Source organism: Stomoxys calcitrans, chromosome 5 (genome assembly GCF_963082655.1).
Source record: "Stomoxys calcitrans chromosome 5, idStoCalc2.1, whole genome shotgun sequence".
NCBI lineage: Eukaryota > Metazoa > Arthropoda > Insecta > Diptera > Muscidae > Stomoxys > Stomoxys calcitrans.
In genome coordinates, this window is record NC_081556.1 from 121663745 (window position 1) to 121680602 (window position 16858).

Genomic DNA, 16858 nt, shown 5'->3' on the forward strand with positions numbered 1-16858 from the left:
TTTTCCTTATATGTATGAATTTTTCAACGCCACTTGGTTTGTGATGTTTTTTTTTAATAATTGTATAGCCTTTTCTGAGTAATTTTTTGACTGTTTGGTTTTAACAGATTACAGTCATAATCTGTGTTTTTTTTATTCTCCGGGAAAATTTCTGAAATGTTGTGGTAGTACTGCGCTTTTTAAATTTTATTGCTGGCAATGAATGATGGTTGCACTGTAAACAACAACAATAGTTGTAAACAAATAACATGCCGTTCGCGCAAAATGATTATCGATTGTGATAATATGCACGCGATCAACGCCACCCAAACACGAAATTGAAAACAACTGTTGAAATGCTGTGCGCTGATCACAGCCACCGCCGCCACAATGCCGACTAGAAAAGAGAAACAAAAAAAACAAAATCCGCACACAAATAAAAGATTTTCAATTTTGCGTGGAAATTGAAATTTTTTTGTTTTTCAAATGACCAAATTCAGTAGTGATGTTCACACCCCACAATTATGTTGACATAATAGGCGATTTTATTTATTTTTAAAAAGAAAACATTAAGGCAACAAAAATAACGTTATTCCTTTTTTAAATATGACATATCGCACAATCATGCATAGTTTATCAAAAGATCATATAGTGTGAAGGCCCCCAAGAAAACTTCTACTCTCATATTTGGTCAATGCCAAACAATCTCCGGCAAAAAAAGAGAGTGTCACACACACACATACGGTGCGGTGAGTGTGTGTTTGCAAGCATTTGGCAAAAAATACAACGTGTTTATTTGATTTTACCCCGGCCGTTTGACAGTGGCAGTGATTTTTCGTTACTTTTTTTTTCTTTTAATAGCCCATATTTTTCATTGTTTGTTCAATTTTCAGTTTTCAAGTCATTTTAGTGATGCTTTCAGATTAAATGTGACGCCATTGACAACGATATCTAATGAGAGATCATTAGAAAAAGTCAAGAATTTTAGGAATGTCTTAACAAAACATATGTTTGGGCAGAGTGACAGGCGTCAATAGTACGTTTCTTTTAATGGGAATGTGTCTTTTGTGTAATCAGTCTTTTTCTTTTTTTTTGTTGTATGTGGGGAGGCTTGAGTAGAACAAACTGTGACACATATCAATGAGCAAAAATGTCCAAATATTAATTGATGACGAAGTTTCTCAAAATAAAGTTCAATGTGCAGCTACTCTAGTTATCTAAGTATAATAAACAAGTATATGGGAAATTTCGTAGATAATGTCTAGTATTTGTTGCTATGATATGGCTGGTGGCCAATTTAGGAAAACCTAGCAATGAATTATGGATGGTAAGCAGGCATTAGGAATAGCTCTTCATTTGTTTATTTTTAAATTAAATGTCATATTAATTACTAATAAAAAATAGTAATTCATGATAACAAATAAATAATAAACAAATAAAAATAAACAATCAATTTTTGTTCTCAATAAATATTTAAAAATAATTAAATAAACCATCAATTTTTGTTCTCAATAAATATAACAAGAAAAAGCGTGCTTAGTTCAGCCGGGCTGCATCTCATATACCCTCCACCATGGATTTTGCTAAAAATTTAGTTGATAGGCATATTTTTTATTTTTACAAAACTTCCATAAAATTTTCTTTAAAGACAAAACTTCCATAAAATTTTCTCTAAAGAAAAAAATTCCATGAAATTTTCTCTAAAGAAAAAATTTCCATGAAATTTTCTCTAAAGAAAAAATATCGATGAAATCTTCTCTAAAGAAAAAATTTCCATAAAATTTCCTCTAAACAAAAATTTCCATAAAGTTTTCTTTAGAAACCGATCATAAAATTTTCTCTAAAAAAAAATTTTCATGAAATTTTCTCTAAAAAAATTTTCCATGAAATTTTCTCAAAAGAAAAAATTTCAATAAATTTTCTCTAAAGACAAAATTTCCATGAAATTTTCTTTAAAGACAAAATTTCTCTGAAATTTTCTCTTAAGACAAAATTTCCATGAAATTTTCTCTAAAGACAAAATTTCCATGAAATTTTCTCTAAAGACAAAATTTCCATGAAATTTTCTCTGAAGAAAAAATTTTTATAAAATTTTCTTTTAAGAAAAAAATTTCCATAAAATTTTCTCTAAAGAAAAATTTCCATGAAATTTTCTCTAAAGAAAAATATTTCCGTGAAACTTTCATTAAAGAAAATATGTCCATGAAAATTTCTCTTGAAACAAAATTTCCATGAAATTTTCTCTAAAGACAAAATTTCCATGAAATTTTCTCTAAAGACAAAATTTCCATGAAATTTTCTATAAGGAAAAAATTTCCATGAAATTTTCTCCAAAGAAAAAATTTCCATGAAATTTTCTGTTAAGACAAAATTACCATAAAATTTTCTCGAGATAAAATTTCCATGGAATTTTCTTTACAGACAAAATTTCAATGTAATTTTCTCTAAAGAAAAAGTTTCCACAAAATTTTCTCTAAAGAAAAAAATGTCCATAAAATTTTCTCTATAGAAAAACTTTCCATGAAATTTCCACTAAAGAAAATATTTTAATAAAATTTTCTATATAAAAAGAAATTCAAAAAATTTTCTCTAAAGAAAATATTCCCCTGAAATTTTCTCTAAAGAAAAAATGTTGATGAAATTTTCTCTAAAGACAAAATTTTCATGAAAATTTCTCTTAAGACAAAACATCCATAAAATGTTTGTTTGTTTCTCTTTCGAGACGAGCTCAATGATCGGAGATGCAAATTGAAAAGGAAAACCAAACATAGCAACACACACCAACCACTATGGAACGCGTTTCGTCTTTGGTTAGAAGACTTTTAAAGCATATTAGGTGTGATGGCTTGAAGGGCCGTACGTTGGTATGTTGTATAATAGCGAAAACGCATCTATGATACAATTACTACATTAACCAAGCTCGACAACCCTGCTTTTTAGCTGTACTTTTCCCAATGAATGTATTTTTGTGTAATGACAGACATTCTATCTGTGACAAATTGCACTTCTTCCGTACTACACATGATTTTGTTCATCTGTTGGAGCTTCCGATCATTGAGCTCATCTCGAAAGAGAAAGAAACAAAAATTGTAAAATTTAATGGTCTCGCACTAACAGGCCAAAAAAAAAAAACTTGAAAAAATTTAATTTTCTCTTTAAGCAAATTTTCATAAAACTTTCTCTTAAGGCAAAATTTCTTTGAAATTTTTTTTCTAAGACAAAATTTCCATGAAATTTTTTTCTAAGACAAAAGTTCCATGAAATTTTCTCTTAAGACCAAATTTGTACGAAAATTTCTCTAGAAACGCAATTGCCATGAACTTTTCTCTAAGGACAAAATGTTCATGAAATTTTCTCTAAAGGCAAAATTTTAATGAAATATTCTCCAAAGATCAAGTACTAAAGAATTTTTTTCAAAAAAAAAAAAAATTCTATGAAATTTTCTCTTAAGACAAAAATTTCCCTGACTCTATCGATTAAATTTTCAGTTTTCCCTAAGGATCAAATCTCCATAAATTTATTTTTTAAAGACAAACTCCTAATATCTTTTTTTATAATTTTTAATTAGTCTATTTTTATTTAGGTCTCCCATGATCGATGAAGATATGTTATGCAGCGGATTTAAAACCTTTTAATTATTAATCAATTTTTGTTTTCAATAAATATTCAAATAAATTCATATTTCCCATAAAAATGCGAGGGGCATTAAACGATTTAAATTTTGGTCCTCATCATTAATTAGTTATGCCATACAATGCTTTAAGTAGCGCAAAACATAACAGTTTTTTTCTAAGATTTAGCCTGAATTAGAAGCTTGAAGCTCTGTTAAAACTAGGATTTTAGCTTGAAGCCATCCATTCAACTACAAATTTCAATTTTTCAACTAGAGAACTATTAATAATATTTTCTTGGTCATAATTAATAAAACAGAAATTAATTTGACAGCCAACGAATGAATTGCAAAAGCTCTGTGACATTTTAAAACGCTAAAAAAAACCTCTAACAAAGAGAGATATCGAGGGGGTAACAATCTTTGGGGTTCCGCATCACTTCATTGAAATTGTCATATGACAAGCTATCTCTATTGGGGTATCAATTTACTACCACATTGCCTTTGTCTACTTGAGTGCTTGTATTAATTGAGTTTATTATTTCTAATAACTATAAATTTTTATGTTTTGTTTAATAATAATCCTAACTGAGATGGAAAAAAAAAATAAAAACTAATAATTATAAGCAATCATCAGAAACACGCAAAAGAGTTTTTTTTTTGGCGAAATTCCTTAAAACAAATTCCCATAAAATGATAATTTTAATTGGTAAGCCTTGGTGTAGAGATGGCGCCTAAGCCTGATTAAAATTAATGTACTACGCCTTTGCAGGCTGAAAAAAAAAGAAAAACTCCCAATAAATTATAGGGAAAACTCCAAAGAAACCAAAAAGAGAAAAAAAAACACACATGCCCATAAAAATAGCGAATATAAAACTTAAGGATTAGAATTTCAATAAACAATCAAGCCTAGGCCGCCCGCTTCGTCGTCGCCAAATAGAGGTGCAACAAATGATTATAGGGCTTGGGGTGTAAAAACATTGCATTTATGGCACGACAATGGCCATAAAGATAGGCAGGCGCGCGGAGTTTGTATCCATATGCTTTTGGGGAGTGTAAGCGGTGCTAGCCACTAAGACAACACAGACAGGCTATCATTTGCGCTGGCATTTGCACAAAAGCTTGCCGTAACAAATTGTCCATGATTTCCTTTATGATGATTCCCGATTCCCGTAGGAAATGACGCATAAGGCCTTAACGTTTTGGGGTTTGGCAAATAGCAAAGTAGGCAGATACTGACAAAGCTTACTTGCATACATATCAACAACTATACAGAAATGCCTTTTGCCGGTGGTGCTTTGTCTTGGAAAGTCTTTCTGTCTTTCCGTCTTCCTTTGCGTCTTTTCTGGTGATTATTTCTTTCCCTGAACCCGTCGGACCCAACGACCAAAAACCACACTAATGATGACTACACGCCATAATAAATAAACGCATACATTGTTGTGGGCAATGCCAAGTCTTAGTGTAATACAAAACGTATCGAAGAAAAATGTTTTAATACCCGTACATCTCTATAGTATTCCTCTTTGCTTTTACAGCCTTGGAAACCCCACCAAAGATGGTAATGACACCGCCAACCAAAGTGCATGCATGCAGAAAAATTACTAGCAGAAGGAAAAATGCACAGTAACAGAAGTAGTCGAAGAAGACGATGAGGAAAACAAAGCCACCACAATAATACGGAGTAGTTAAAAACCTCAAAAGAAGCCATGACAATAACGCCTGGCACAGTGGGATGATAGGTCGAGGACAAAAAGAGCAAATTATGGTTTTATTGAACTTGGGATCAAACCACTAAAGATATTTATTTAGTGAAAGATGGCCTTTGCTGCAAGGGAAAATTCGACATTGTGTTTGTAATTGTATTGTTTGCTTATTCAGAAATTTGTCAGGACCACTAAAGAATACCTTGTCAATTATATTTTTTTAATAGTCAAAAAAATTTCCTGAAAACAGATATGGTCGAGGACAAGAAACCACATTATGGTTTTAATGAACTTGGGATCAAACTACTAAAAATATTTATTTAGTGAAAGAAGATCTTTGCCGCAAGAGAAATTGTCTTGTTTACTCATTCAGAAAATTAAATAAAGCTTTTATTTGACAGGATCACTTAAGAACACCCTGTCATTTGTAATATTGACATAGTCAAAAAAGTTGTTCTGAAGACGGATATGACCACGATTCAGACCTTCGTAAGAGCAACAAATCGGCTAAAATACCAAGAGACGTGATCCTAAATAACATCGATTGTTGACAAAACAAATTATTTTTTGTTCTCAATAAATTAGTAAAATAAACACCAGTTGACTGGCCAAAAGAGCCGGGAAGCAGGTGAAATGGGATATATAAAATCCAGAAAAGCCATCTAAGGTGATTATATGTGAGCTAACAAGGCCCAAGCTTATTCCAGTCTTTGGAACTTGTTTTTGGCAACTAAACTGAATGTCGAAAACTTCTAGTGACAACAAATTGTAATCCTCTGAAGACCGTTATTTTGTAGGAAAATAGCAAATCAAACTTCAATAATGAACAGTTGGATTTGTGAACAAAGAAGCAATACTAGAATGAATGAACAGCGAACCATGCGCTTAAATTCTTTCCTCCTCGGGTAATAGAAAACATATATGGATCTCCTTGGAGCAAAAAAGAATACATTAAGACAAACAAGTAACAGCGTGCTAGGTTCGGCCGAGCCAAATCTTATATACCCTCCACCTTGGATCGCATTTGTTGAGTTCAATACGCGATATCTCTTTTTAGGCAAATAAGGAATATTGAATAAGAACTGTTTTGCTATTGGAGCTATATTAAGTTATAGTCCGATTCGGACCATAAATGAATGCCGAACATGGTAGAAGTCATTGTGTGATATTTTAGTTCATTCGGATAAGAATTGCGCCTTGTAGGGGCTCAAGAAGCAAAATCGGGAGATAGGTTTATATGGGAGCTGTATCAAGCTCGATCGATGATCGATTCAGACCATCTAAGAAACGTATGTTCAAAGTCATGAGACAAGCTGTTGTACAAAATTTCTGCCAAATCAGATAAGAATTGCGCCCTCTGGAGGCTCAAGAAGTCAAGATCCCAGATCGGTGTACATGGTAGCTATATCAGGTAATGTACCGATTTGCACCATACTTAGCACAGTTATTGGAAGTCATAACAAAACAACTCATGGAAAATTTCAGCCAAATCGGATGAGAATTGCGCGCTCTATTGGCTGAAGAAGTCAAGATCCAAGTTCGGTTATATGACAGCTATAGCAGATAATGAACCGATTTGAATCACACTTAGCACAGTTGTTGGAAGTGATACCAAAACAATACGTGCAAAATTTCAGTCAAATCGGATGAGAATTGCGCCTTCTAGAGGCTCAAGATGTCAAGACCCAAGATTGGTTTATATGGCGGCTAAATCAAAACTTGGACTGATTTGGCCGATTTACAATCCCAACCGACCTACACTAATAAGAAGTTTTTTTGCAAAATATCAAGAGGCTAGCTTTACTCTTTACTTTACTTTACTCCTTCGAAAGTTAGCGTGTCAACAGTAGTTTTGATTAACTGCCAGTCGTTTAAGTTAGGAATTTGTTTTTAGAGCCAAAAATAAAAAACCAGTGAATTTCTCTCCAATTTTCTATACAAATTACTCATTTAACGGCCAAACGTTTAAGTGTGAATTTCATTTGACAACCAATAATATTTGCAATGATATGATGCATGATGGAATGATACAATGATATAAAATTTTGTTTTTATCAGCCACAAAAAACTAAAAACAATTGTTAAACACTTTTTGTGAGGAATAGAAGAAAGCTGGGTTTTTTTTACTCATGTATTCACATAAAAAGTAAAAAGGGTGTAATTTATAGCTAAGAGACAATTCTGTTACAGGTAGACAAATCGGATAAATGTCACTTTTTGGCCTTCAAACACATTAAAGATAAGTGAAGATAAGAGGCGAAAATTGCTGGCACACAATGAGTGCAAAACTAGTTTTGGCAGCTAAGTCAAAAGTACTGTATAAGAATTGCGCCCTCAAAGAAATTAAAAAGCACAATTGGGAGATCGCTTATATGGGAAAAGTATCTGCATAAAATTTTCACTTATCAAGCAAATATTTACTTTAGGAGGTGTGAAATTAATAAATGACTAGCCTATACTAGTCCCCCTTTCAATGGTGGGGGATATACAATTGCTTATAAACTGGCTATAGAAGTGAGAGAAGTTTTAACATCATATGAGGTCGTCAGATGCCAAGCCTGAGAACAAATTGCCTACTAATATCCTGCAATGGTTGCTGAAATTCGGCAGTATTAGAGAAATAGTGTTATTACTATGCACTGATAGACAAAAATGTCTTTGAAGTACAGACTTTGGCAAGATTTAAGGTGGGACTTTAAAAACTACCTGGCACATTTTGTTATTTTTGCCATAACTTTTGGAACCGAAGAAGTGGAGAACAATTTCTTTGGAATACAAATGCTTGCAAGACTTGCTCCAAAATTAGAAAACTGAAAACCAAAAGGCCTACGCTTAAAGTGAAAACAAAACGAATTCCTTTTTGTTCTCCAAAATGTATAAAAATAAATAGTTGAAATGACGATGGATTTAGAGAATCATAAGATTTTTAAAGTCGTAAGATGTAACGTAAGGAACTTCCTTTCGGCTTGTTAAGGCATTTGGAAATGAAATGTAAATCAATGAGTGCTGTCCGATTCAAGTTTAAGCTCAGTAATAAGGGACCCTTTTTTATAAGATTAAAAGTTGTTATCAGTTGATGATTTTCCTTATTTTGTTTATCTCTTCATAGCCTTGTACCACTGTATGATCCATGACAATGGCGCTGTTGATCGTCATGCCACTGCTAAAACTAGTGATGGATATTATTTGTGCGGCAAAGTAGTGGTACTCGTATTGTATGGCGGTAAAAATCGGCCACATTTTTGCTGCCTTATTGTGGCCTATAACAGCAATCGATCGCTCTAGTATAGGCCTTCTTCTTTTTCTCCTTCTTCTGCTACGCCTGACAGTGGCAATTGGCTGTGGTATGGTGTACACCTTTTGTGTGTGGTTCTCATCGTCAAGCAAAAGGCCTTCTTCCTTGTCATGATGATCATCATCGTGCGCAGCAACACCAGCCACATTTACATTCTCCCCAATTGGTATATTAAAATGACCTTGAATGTATTGAGGAATGATTGAAAGCTCAAGAAATGCAATGATGGCTGCAATAATCAATGCAATGAATGCAACGCAAGACAACATACAGCAAAGTATATTCAATATGGTAGTCGTTCCCTATTCTGACAATAGAATCACGATTTCGTTTTATTCGTTGCCACTTTGCGTCTCTGTAGGCAGGCCGCATTTTTGTTTTGTTTCGTTTCGCTCTTATATTGAAATATTTATTTAAAAAGTTTTGCATTGCGAATTTAGATTTTTGAATTATTGCGTAGCATTTTTTTCCTCTCCTTGCCGGATTTCTTGCTTCTTTGTTCTGTATTTGGTACGAGCTAGTTTAGCCTTCAACATATTTGCATTTTTATTTTGCTTGGTAGGCTCTTTTGTGAATGCGGAGTTTTTGTTATCTTCACATGCATGAAATTGGTATATTTTAAGTTGGTGCTGGAATGGAAACAATTGATCATCGATTTGCAGAAGGAGAAGGTTGTGCAATGGGAAAGGGTGGCAGGTGGTTACATTTGGTAGCATAGCAAAGGAATATTTAGTAGAAGTCTCAATGCTTATGTCCTGAATTCGATGAACATTGAATATTGGAGTTTTATATTGATTCCCTTGGCCGAAATTTTTTTTTATAACATTTTAATAAAAGGAAGAATCAAAAAGTGAAATCAGAAACTGAGAGTTTATTATTTTTATATGGCGTTAGAGGAAATAGGAGACTATGAGTTTGGAAAATCCAAATCTTTTCCGAGTTGAGAAAGGGATAATAATTCAATAAATTCAGAGTTGAGTAAGAAATTTAAGTGATGTATTAGTTGTTCTCATTTGGGCTATACTTAAGAGCGCAAATGAGAACACCTAATACATTAAAATAAAGAATCAGATAAGTAAAGGGTGATTTTTTTGAGGTTAGGATTTTCATGCATTAGTATTTGACAGATCACGTGGGATTTCAGACATGGTGTCAAAGAGAAAGATGCTCAGTATGCTTTGACATTTCATCATGAATAGACTTACTAACGAGCAACGCTTGCAAATCATTGAATTTTATTACCAAAATCAGTGTTCGGTTCGAAATGTGTTCAAATGTTGACAAATTTTGTTCAGCGATGAGGCTCATTTCTGGTTGAATGGCTACGCAAATAAGCAAAATTGCCGCATTTGGAGTGAAGAGCAACCAGAAGCCGTTCAAGAACTGCCCATGCATCCCGAAAAATGCACTGTTTGGTGTGGTTTGTACGCTGGTGGAATCATTGGACCGTATTTTTTCAAAGATGCTGTTGGACGCAACGTTACGGTGAATGAACACATTTCGAACCGAACACTGATTTTGGTAATAAAATTCAATGATTTGCAAGCGTTGCTCGTTAGTAAGTCTATTCATGATGAAATGTCAAAGCATACTGAGCATCTTTCTCTTTGACACCATGTCTGAAATCCCACGTGATCTGTCAAATACTAATGCATGAAAATCCTAACCTCAAAAAAATCACCCTTTATAAAGGATTTTAATCGCATTAATCAGGGTCCTCCAAGCCGGGGAGAATGTTGAACGGATGTAATCTCTCAACGAAATATTTAAAATTTTTGTTTCCAACAGACTTGATCTTTCATGTATTTTGAATTTTTTACCAAAGTAGATCTCAATGAAGTATTTGAATTAGGTTTAGATGCAATACCTGTTAATAGGTAATAGATTAACATTCTATATTGTAGTGGATTAAAAGGTAAAATGGAATTGATTAAAGAAAAACTAGTATTACCATTAGCAAGGCTGACAACATAGATTAGAAGAATACTGAAGTTGCCTGCACTGAAATTGCCTCTTTTTTTGCCCTCAGCCTCATCGAATTCCCAACATCTTTTGGAAATAAACTCATTTGTGTTAGTAAAAATAAATAAATGTCAGTAAAAATAAATGAGGTTTATCTCGAGAAGTAGGCCTTAGTTTACCACATACAACTCGCACTAGGGAAGCCTGAGTTCCTAGTTAAAGTATACAATCACCATTTTAAGAACCTAAGTTCAAGGGCTCTTTGGTATCAGCATATCCTCCTGCAGAGACAATGAAGGACGCTGAGGATATGGAAAGAAAATTTTTCCCAACTGCTAGTGTCCGACGATGGTGGTGAAGAGGATACCGCAGAACCAATCCCTGATGATGGTATAGAGTGTTTAACTCCTAGTCAGAATGAGGTACAGGTAGAAGTGACCCGACTGAAGAACAACAAGGCAGCAGGAGCCGACGGCTTACCCGCTGAACTATTTAAGACCGGAGGCGACACGCTGATAAGGCGTATGCATCAACTTGTCTGCGCGATCAGGCTAGAAAAACGCTTACCCTATGATTGGAACCTCAGCATACTGTGTCCCGTACACAAAAAAGGAGACAAGACGGAATGTGCCAACTACAGAGGAAAGGAATCTCCTCCCCAATATACAAATATATACTCAAGATTCTCTCGAGCGTACTGTGTGAAATATTAAAACCTAAAGTCAATGAGATAATTAGGCCATATCAATGCGGCCTAAGACCTGGTAAATCCACTCTAGACTAGACATGCACACTGCATCGAATCCTGAAAAAGACCTGAGAAAGACAAATCAACCCCCATCATCTGTTTGTTGACTACAAAACCACTTTCGATAGCCCTATACGTTGAAAGATATTTCAAGCCATGTCTGAGTTTGGTATCCCTACAAAATTAATAAGAATCTGCAGGATGACACTTGCTGATACACATTACTCAATAAGAATAGGAAAGGCCATTCAATACCAGGTTTCGAGGTTTCGGACACAAAGCAGCTTATCGTGTGATTTTTTTTATATCCTGCTGGAGAAGATTATACGAAATTCAGATATGAAAAGATATGGCACACTAATCACAAGAGAACACGACAACGACATCGACATCATAGGTCGGTCACCGGATGTAGTAACTGCAGCCTTTGAAAGAATCGAAAGAGAGTCAGTGAAAATGGGTCTGGCAGTAAATGGAGATAAAACGAAATGGGTGGTATCAATTCTCAAAACGCCCTGTACAACCGAGCAGATAAAGAAAATGGAGAAAGATGACAACGACAACTTTGAGATAGTCAGCAACTTTATCTACCTCGGCATCGCCGTAACCGAAACGAATGACACTAGCTTTGAGATAACGCAAAGAATAATACTGGCTAACAGATGTTAGATTGGATCAAGTAAGCAGTTTAGAAACAAGGTCATCTCTCAACAGACGAAGACTACACTTAACAAGACATATGGTTCTGTTATATGGTTCTGAGGCTTGAAGGCTTGAGGCTTATATGGTTCTGAGGCTTGCTTGAAGTTTTTGAAAGAAAGATTCTTCGTTAAATATATGGACCAGTTTGCATTAATGGAGAATATAGCCGTCGTATAAACCACGAGCTATGTGAGCGACGATGAATGACGACGATAGCATAGTTACACGTATCAAAATACAACGGCTGCGTTGGCTAGGTCATGTTGTCAGAATGGATGAGGAAGCTCTAGCAAATAACTCTTTTGAAGGCAAACACGGTGGTACACGCAAACCCGGACGACCAAAAGGCCGATGGAATTATCAATTGGTGGAAGAGAACTTGGTGTCAGAGATTTTAGAATGAGCTCAGAAAATCGAGGCTCTTAGAAAGCTTTTCTACATTCGGCTAGTGGAACAAATATTCTGTCATAGACAATTAAAGTAAAACCCTAGTAAGAATCGTTCGCGAATCGCACAAATTTATCAAAGTTCTGCAAAAATTTCTCTTTTGTCCCTATAATTGGATTAAAAATGTGACCAAGTCCTATATATTAATTGCGGTAAAAGTATTTCTAAAATACAAAGATATCCGAACCTAAAATTTTGACAAAAGGAATTAATTTTTGTTCTCAATAAATTAACAAAAAATATCGTCAAATTACGGAGAAGAGTGGAAATTATAAGCCGTTTGAGCTCGTCACATATCAGAGCACAGAAATGCCCTGTCTAGGTTTTACGCCTGGGCAAATGCTTACGGTTTCTGCTCAAATCCTCTGAAGTCCAAGTCCTTGGTTGTTAAGAGAAGAACATCACATTAATCGTTGCTGTTCCAGGCAATGAAAGATTTGGGATTGTGTCTAATGCAGAAAATTTAGAGGTCAACTATAACAGCACCTTGTCTCGGTTGGACTATATTAGTATAACTGTTGGTTAAGACTATTCAAAACTTCGCCCCCTTTGCACTGCTCGTCAATTTAATCTCTTTAAATGAGAATGCTTTTGGCGAAGTCCTACATAGTTCCTGCTTTACCTATAGTTGCAAATTTGTTAACTGAGATGCTCCTAGCAGTTGGATGATCGTAACTCTATTACATATGACAAAGTTTTTGTAAAAAAACTTTTATTTCTTTTTCCTCAACTCAACCATCCTCAATGAGTTGTTAGCATTAACCAAAGCTGCTGGGCTTAATACTTGACTTGCTAGTTGGCTGAGGAGCTAACTGACGCCTGTTTTGGGTTCACCACCTTAATTCACCTCAGAATGAATGGCAAAAAGATCTAACCCCCTACTGTTTCAACTCCGCAAGTCTTTGATATTTTGCAATTTGTCTTAACCTTGTATGCTTCGAGTATATATTCGCATATTAGCCATACTTAGTCTAGACTTTGTATCACAACTTAAGTCCGTATTGAAATAAAAATACAAAAGAATAGAAAAATCATTTTAAAATTAAGCCAACGGAAAAAAAAACACAACAGCAAAAAGACAGACACACCACATTTATTTTTCTTCTCAAGGAAACTCCACCCATTTTATTTTTTGTTGGTTTGGTTTGGTTTGATTTTCAAAGCGCACTCTTTGCAATAGACAATGGACGCCATGGGTTTTTGTTCAACAAGTCTTGGCAGCAAGAAGAAATAAATAAAAAAAAAATATATTGTAAAAAAAAGGCAGCCAGTCTCAGTCATTGACTTGTAAAAGGTGAAATTAAAGTCAAGGTGAAGAATTGTTTGTGTGGAGTGATTTTGTTTTCCCTGATCTGAGACAAATATGTGTAATGCGTTGCGTTCCTTTTATGGTAGCTGTTGAGATATTTAAGATTTTCTTATTTAAGTAGAGCATAACTCAACGTGGTGTTCAGTGATGACTCTCATGACAATGTTGATCTTGACAAAGTGTCTAAGTTGTCATCATCATCGTCATCATCAACTAGACCAAGTCTATGTTTCTCATGACCAAGTAGTGGAAGATGTGAAAAGATGCCAACTATGGTGCATTTGCCCCTCCGTAGAAGTAAACTAATTAGCTAGACCTTTTCTAGACTTTTTGATTTATGTTTTAAAAGAATTAAAAAAAAAGAAAATATTTTGTCTGTCGCCCAACGTGGGGCTCGAACCCACGACCCTGAGATTAAGAGTCTCATGCTCTACCGACTGAGCTAGCCGGGCACTTGTGTGTGCATGCCAACATTTATGTCCCACTCAATCTTTGATAAAGATCACTCCTCCTTTTGATTTTAGATATTTTTGGTGATTACTTTGTTGAATTGAGTGAGAATTGCTGAGAATTTTTGTTCAAATGATCTTGGCAGCACAAAAATTGTTTTTGTATTTATTTGTTGTTGAGTTGTGGGAAGAGGTCGAGGACCGTGTTATTTTTGTATGACGACCATAATAATAATTTTTTGTGTATATTTCCATAGAAGATAAATTTGATAAGCAAATTTGAAAAATTGTACGAAATCAAAAAAAAAAATTATTTAAAACTTTTAATGCTCAATTTATTAGGCATTCTCACTTGAGAGCTTTATTTTGCATACGAAAAAAGTTTCAACCTAGTATAAAGGATCTTAAAAATAACAGAAATGCTAAAGATGTTAGTTAGGCAGCAATCATACAGTTGATAACTGTGCTTCAATCGAATTTTTGATACCCCACATTGTGGCAACCATGAGTCCTAACGATTTAAATATTTATAAATTTACAGCTTGTGATTACTATTCTGAATTTGGTAAGTGATCGAAAAGGATAGATGGATACTGCAATAGTACAGATAGTTCATTGTAGTGGACCATTGTTTTTAAATATTTCATTCAAGATCTGCACAAATCGATAAAAGCGCTGCAGAAGTTTGCCTTTAGTCACTAAAGGAACAATAAAAATGTGAGTGAAAAATGTGTGTGACAAACTTTCATTTTGGTGAAAAGATTTCCAAGAGATCCAAACCTAAAATGTTTTTATTAGTAAAAGGAATTAATTTTTGCTCTCAATAAGTTAATAAAAAACAAGTAAAAGCGTGCTAAGTTCGGCCAGGCCGAATCTTATATACCCTCCACCATGGATCGCATTTGTCTAGTCCTTTTTCCGGCATCTCTTCTTAGGCAAAAAAGGATATAAGAGAAGAATTGCTCTGCTATTAAAACGATATCAAGATATGATCCGGTTCGGACCACAATTAAATTATATGTTGGAGACCTGTGTAAAATTTCAGCCAATTCGTATAAGAATTGCGCCCATTGGGGCTCACGAAGTAAAATAGAGAGAACGATTTATATGGGATCTGTATCGGGCTATAGACCGATTCAGACCATAATAAACACGTTTGTTGATGGTCATGAGAGGATCCGTCGTACAAAATTTCAGGCATATCGAATAATAATTGCGACCTCTAGGGGTCAAGAAGTCAAGATCCCAGATCGGTTTATATGGCAGCTATATCAGGTTATGGACCGATTTCAACCATACTTGGCACAGTTGTTGGATATCATAACGAAATACTTCGTGCAAAAATTCATTCAAATCGGATAAGAATTGTGCCCTCTAGAGGCTCAAGAAGTCAAGACCCAAGATCGGTTTATATGGCAGCTATATCAGTTTATGGACCGATTTAAACCATACTTGGTACAGTTGTTGGATATAATAACAAAACACGTCGTGAAAAATTTCATTTCAATCGGATAAGAATTGCGCACTCTAGAGGCTCAAGAAGTCAAGACCCAACATCGGTTTATATGGCAGCTATATCAGTTTATGGACCGATTTAAACCATACTTGGCACAGTTGTTGGGTATCATAACAAAACACGTCGTGCGAAATTCCATTCCAATCGGATAAGAATTGCGCCCTCTAGAGGCTCAAGAAGTCAAGACCCAAGATCGGTTTATATGGCAGCTATATCAGGTTATGGACCGATTTCAACCATACTTGGCACAGTTGTTGGATATAATAACAAAACATGTCGTGAAAAATTTCATTTCAATCGGATAAGAATTGCGCACTCTAGAGGCTCAAGAAGTCAAGACCCAAGATCGGTTTATATGGCAGCTATATCAAAACATGGACCGATATGGCCCATTTACAATACCAACCGACCTACACTAAAAAGAAGTATTTGTGAAAAATTTCAAGCGGCTAGCTTTACTCCTTCGGAAGTTAGCGTGCTTTCGACAGACAGACGGACGGACATGGCTAGATCGACATAAAATGTCGCGACGATCAAGAATATATATACTTTATGGGGTGTCAGACGAATATTTCGAGTAGTTACATACAGAATGACGAAATTAGTATACCCCCCATCTTATGGTGGAGGGTATAAAAATATACCGATAAAATACCGAAATGAGTGAAAAGTATAAGCCGCTTGATGTCTCCACATATCAGAGCACGCAAATAGGGGCAGGCAATCGCTAAATTAATGGCATCCTATAACGGTGGCTGACTTAGTTAGTTTACGCATTTGTCAGCATTGAGAGTAGGGCTATTCTATTGCAGCAAAAATTTTCGGTTTACGTTTGGATATAGCCCTCATATAAACTAATTCCCAGTTTTTACTTCTTGAGCTACTAGAGGCCTCAATTATAATCCCATTTGACTGAAATTTAGCACAGGGACAAGTGTTCCGAATTCCAACATCCTTGCTGAGTATGATCTGAATCGGTCTATAAACTGACATATCCCCCATATAAACCCATCCACGGATTTGACTTCTTGAGCCCCAAAAGCCTCAATTTTCATCCGAATGTGATCCATATGGGTCTGTATACTGATATATTCCCCAAATAAATGCATCTGCAGATTTGTTATCTTGAGCTCCT

The 16858-nt window shown here is 34.9% G+C and overlaps 1 protein-coding gene and 1 non-coding gene across 3 annotated transcripts in view; both read right to left on the minus strand.

Annotated features, from left to right (window-relative positions):
• Positions 1-16858, minus strand: part of LOC106088268 (protein Shroom) — a 358904-nt gene that overhangs the window by 70080 nt on the left and 271966 nt on the right. The gene's annotated exons all lie outside the window — the stretch shown is intronic.
• On the minus strand, positions 14138-14210 carry Trnak-cuu (transfer RNA lysine (anticodon CUU)). Its single transcript has one exon. It is a non-coding gene; the product is annotated as a tRNA-Lys (tRNA).